Source organism: Pseudorasbora parva, chromosome 2, assembly GCF_024679245.1.
Source record: "Pseudorasbora parva isolate DD20220531a chromosome 2, ASM2467924v1, whole genome shotgun sequence".
Lineage (NCBI taxonomy): Eukaryota > Metazoa > Chordata > Actinopteri > Cypriniformes > Gobionidae > Pseudorasbora > Pseudorasbora parva.
This window is the reverse complement of record NC_090173.1, coordinates 42705985-42711959: the sequence shown is the minus strand read 5'-3', so window position 1 is coordinate 42711959 and position 5975 is coordinate 42705985.

Genomic DNA, 5975 nt, shown 5'->3' with positions numbered 1-5975 from the left:
AGACCGGAAGTTAACTTCGGGCCAGGCGCGTAACCGTAGCAACGCGCGTGCGTTCGATGAAACCGTCTTTAAATACATGTTCAGCGACATCTTCCTAAGAATTTTTTTTTTCTTTTTTTTTCATTTTGGCACAATTTTTTCTGTAAATAATGTTGATATGGCAACTAGAAAATACAATAAGTTTCATCATCCTGGCATGTAAAGTGTCAAACCATGCGTGTTGTGCCCCGCTCTCCGCTACCACCCATAGGTTAAATCCATAGCAATTTAGTTTGGCCAGTTACCAACAAACTTTTTCCACTAATTATTTTGCCTGTACAAAGCATTTGTTCATTAAAATACAGCAGTCAAATGTTGTGCATGGTGCTAATTAAATAAGTCTGTTATTGGTACCTGGATGCAGCTGAAATCACATTTCATGAGTCATTCATGCACAAATCTAGTTAATTCGAAAGACCTCAACGTCAAGTCTTAAGTTGATGAATAACAAAGCTCGGCTATAAACAGCCAGCCACAAATACAGAAATGTTTTTTCTTGATATTAAAATGACTCATGCATTTGAACTAATTTCATCAGTGCAGATCTAATTCCAACTTAATAAATGACAGCTTCTTGAAACAGGGTTCCTCAGACTCCAAAAAATGCTAGGTTAAAAACAACCCAGCTAAACTCTTCAGGACAGTGAGTGGCCCTCCAGGACAGAGTTTGAGGAACCCTGTCTTGAAATTAAATAATGTGTGTTAGATCTCCTCGCTCAGTGGATGACTACATATATATATGATGGACAATGTACAGAATGACCCTTCCATCTGTTTCCACGGGCACATCTTAAGCGCACCGGCCCGCTCAGACTATGGTATACCACACAGCTTTACTTTAAAGATGGGTATAGGCACTAGGATCTAGCATTGATTAATAGAAAAATGCTGGATCACATTACAATGATCACGTTTTAGAAATGCAAGGATACATGAAAGGAATTTCTCATCCTGGTCTCGGACTGTGACACCTGAACACACATTTCTCATTACATTCAGTTATTCCTAAATGGATATTATATGCAGCTAGACAGAGGAAATAAGTAATTTAAAAATGGAATGGATGTCAGGAGTAAAAGGTCTCTAAATGGCAATCAACATTTATGAAACGTGACTGAGGAAAATAATCAACGGCACCTTTCCAGAGACTTGGAAAAAGGGGAATAAATTGCTTCAATGTCGAGGATGTGCGTAGAGATGTGATAATGATTTAATTTGCATCGCAGAACTGTCATTTGCATTGTGTGTTAATCTTATTTAACCAGCTACTCAACAATGGCAATCAAAAAGGAATCCCTCAAGACACACAAATGACTCTAAAAGCCTCTGAGGACATTCTTATATTGACATTATTAGCAAAATGCAGATTGATGCATCGAAAAGCCCATTGTGTCATAAAAAACAGAGAATATTACTATTCAATTAGATCTCAAGAAAACATCAGAAGGTTTTTCCATTAAATCCAGTGAGCAGAGGGCTAGCTCTGGTGGTTGTTAGGCCATTTTTTATGGTTGCTATGGTGCGCTGGTTGGTTGCTATGGCACACGTCAAAGGGCCCGTTTCCAAGCTTCTATGATATTCAAACCCCAGATGGCTAAGGATTTTCATTGGCTATATCAATGGGATTTTCCCACTTATTTATTATCTGATCAAACTCATGACTTAGATCATAGGAAGGTATGATCTAAGTATGATCTAAGAAGACCTTTGACACCTAGCAGTTCATATCTGTAGCATAAACAAATGTTATATTTTTGAAAAATCTCATCAATATTGAGCAATATAGTGCAGCTTACCTCAGAAATTATATTGTCAGCTTTTAATGCTAGGGTTTAATTTTAAATGCATAAAGCCAAAAATTGTAAAATATCAAAATACTTTCAAAAAGAATGAAATAAAACCAGTAGTTACCAAGAAGTTATAATCTCCTTCTGCAATTAGCAGACTAACATATTAATGGGTCTTTCTGTCTCTCAGCTGACAGGATTTCCCACTAATAGTTTCTAGCCCATTTCCTTACAGCTTAGGCAGTAGAAATCATGCTGAATATATTCATATTCATAATTGCGCTAACCCCGCAAGAGCCTGGAGTCCATTTCCTCCTTCTATTAGAACAGCCTTGACAAGCTCACAGAACCCTGTGCTACAATTCTCATGGGAATGAGCGCACTGAGAACACCGTACCAAGTTAATGTCAGTGTGATTAAGCATTGCCTTTGTTAGAAAAAATAAATAAATAAATAAAACAATTAGCACAGAAATTTTCCATCTCGTTTCAATGAGAGGAGGTTTATCAAATTCAGGGCCAGGTATTGCTTCACCTTTAATTTTCTCTGAGGCATAGCTATCTGTCTTCTAGAAAAACCAACAAACCCTACGGTCTGTGCTATAGGCAGCATTGGAGCGCTTCTGCCAAATCTGACAGGACTAATAAATGAGTGTAACTGGTTTGTTGTCTGCATTGTGTTTTCTTGTGATTGAATAAATCGACTCTTATTTTGGCTTACTCTGATAACGAGACAAAACTGTCTAGTACACAATGTTTGCATTTGCCCATGCAAAGACATTGCAGAAATGGGCAAGAGGAGGAGCAAAGGAATAAATCAATAAAATAAAGATTTAACATGACCAAAAAACAAACATTCCTGATAAAAATAAATAAAAGAAAAACAGCCACGTGATATTTGAATTTGCCCTTGACATTTCTGTTGAAGTGCAGCATGTATCAAATTCACAGATGACAGACAATTAATCAAACTTGAAGTGAAAACATGAAAATATTTCAAACGTACGTGGAAAATAAAATCATACATATGATTTTGAAGGCAGATATGAAACTCGATTATTCAGAGCTTTAGAAACCGCTCCAGTCAGAAAATTAAAGGGGAAGATGCACACACATACAGACAGCTACTTATTCAGGTATACATGTTTGCGCAATTGTACATATTAAATGTGTAGAGTACAGTTAGTACAGTTAGAAGCATCACGTATGTGGATTTATGTAAACCACCAATATATGGCCTACAGAAGTCAGACCCAATCACAATGTTGCCTCGTCTCATTTCAGCAAACTTGGGTTAAGCCTATGCAACAAAATTGTGTAGACCCATAGACAGTAAAAGAAATGGACAGAGCTATCCCATTGACGTCAACGCTGAAAAAATGAAGTCAACCTAGGGGCACTCACTTCCTGATGGCTGAGCGAACTGCGCAGGCTCAGACTGAGCTTGACGACGTAGATGTGACGTGAGCCTCCTGTCTGACAGCTGTAGGTCTTCTAGTAGTTGTGGAACGTGAAATCTGAATCACGTTGTTTAAATATTTTCTCCCGTTGCTTTTGGCTCACTATGGGCTTCTCCCCATTCTTCTCCCTTGACTTTATCAGACTTTATGTTTCCACGTCCCTCTGACTGTCTCATAGACAGTAAAATATTGCCTCTGAGCGTCTCCTCAGGTCTATACGGTAATTTCTCAACTGTGCGACAGTCGCATTGGTTATGACGCAATCGTTAGCCTATTTTTACAAAAACAGCTTCTGCGGGGCGATAGTGTAAGATACAAGGTAACGGAGCCTTTTATGCATTGTCGTGTTTCTTTAGAAATAAAAAAATGGACAAATGGAGTCTTTAAACGCCTCAGATGTAAAGTTATTCACTGTCAAAGTGACTCAAAAATGAATGGGAGTCAATGGGATGCTAACAGCAGGTGATGGCTTGGTTAGCAATGGCCGCCCCTAGGGGTGGAACGCTTTCAGTGCTAGATTACCCCCTTGTGTAGACCTTATTCACAGCAGCCATCTTTGATTTTAGCTGCGCTGTTATTTACAGTGGTATTGGATTATTCTGCTGACTAAACTATGCAAAGAAATATTATTTGTTCTTTATTATACAGTACATGTACTTCCAGCGTATATTTACCTAAAAAGGCACGGTTAGGTTTAAGTAAGTTCACGGTTATTAGTTATTACCCAGTTATTGCAATTATTATAATAGTATGTATGGGGAACAGGACTGTAAAATAAAGTGCTAATTTTATATATATATAAATAAGCACTTTATTTTACAGTCCTGTTCCCCATACATACTATTATAATAATTGATATATATATAAATAAATCCTGGCAACGTGAGCTATGGAAAGTTATGTGATTTTTATAGGCACTTTATACAGCTTTTTAAAGTGAATGCCATTGAAAAGTCAACCCTCCACAGCCTTACGTTCATACCCGTCTCACCACAGTTCTGAATAGGTCTATTTCTTTAAAACAGGGAGCATTGCCTCCGGTGAGTCTTTTGTATGTGCTTTGTTAAACATAAAGCTAAACCTAGCATACATTTACGCAAGATAACTAAGTGAGCAAGCAAAGATGAGCATAACCAATGTCCTTTGCATTTGCAAAGGTTTATTTTTCTTCTCACTAAAATTATATTTAAGTAGAATAAGATGTCAAAAATAATCAAAGCTGATTTATTTTGCTTATAGTTAGCTGATTACCTTAAAAGAGCAAAATCATAAAGATGCATTAGATCAGGCACACAGCCTTATATAATTTCATGATTTGCTTTTTAAAAACATGTTTTATATACACTTTAATGTTCGTATTGATGTGCTGCACCATTGGGGGTATAAATAAATTTTAAAAGATGTTTTTTTTTTCCTTGGGGGGGGGGGGGGGGGGGTCCTTGCTTGTCAATGTTACATTATAGCCACATTTAATAGTTGTTTAACATTCTTTTTAAAATTCTGTTAATATGTAGAATTTATGAATATATTAGCCTAATGTATCATATTTAATACACATTTCTATGGTCAATAAATTATCAAAACAAATTGAACTAAAGCTACTTGGGTTTACTTGATTATTCATACTTTTTTCATGTTAATGTAAATGACTAGATGATTAAAAAAAAGAGACTGTTGTCATATTTGGCAGAGGCCTGGTAGGGTAGTCATGTGAAGGGGTCCAAGTAGGGGACCTATAGGTAGAAACTACTTCCCAACCTAATCCTTTCTTCTGCCATGAAAGTGATGAAAAACTGCCTTAAAAAAAATGTTTTGAACTTAATGCTCTTAAATTAAAGTTTATATTCAATAATTAGGTCATTTAATTATTTAGTTAGCTGCATTAAGTACTGAAATTATTTTATAAAACAGGCCATATAAAGTCTAGCCCAGTCTATTTTTATACCTTGAAAAGACTACAAGTCCCATTTTCCTTTTTGTTCATGTGACAATTATCTCATAAATAACCAATATTACTGTGGTTATGAAATCATATGCAAGAGCATCATAACTTAAGATGGCCCTTCACTCGCTGTCAAACGGGTGGTTCATCAAGATCATGCTCAAACAGGAGTCCTGAAACTGAGTCAAAAGCAGATTCATGCAATATCAAGCAGAAATTATAAACAAATATCAGTTGACAAAACGCATATTACCAATAGCCAGCCATATAAAAATGTTAACATTTTACATAAGGTAAATAGTTAATATAAATCAACTAACATGAACTACTGGTCATTTACTAATCTTTGTTAAAGTAATATATTTGTATCATCAATTGGTTTGAATAAAATTAATTTGTTTTCTAATTCATGTTGATAAAATTTGTATGAATCTTTTATGAAAACAAAAAAACAACAACAAAAAAAACACCTACTTTAATACTACTATGCTTATAAATAATGTTCAGTGACGTCACATAGCACAGGTCCAGGGACAGTGGACTCAATTCCAAACCACAACATCCGTTTGTTCCCACTCATATGACAAACCGAGCACACAAATTCAACCTCTCGATTCAATTAATTCCAGTCGCATAAAACATCTTCAAACATTTAAAATGAGAAACGCAAGAAGACTTACCTTTCAAGCTGTTGAAATCAATCCATTCATGGTGCGAACCATGCGAAAAATCTACCTGCAGTCACAAC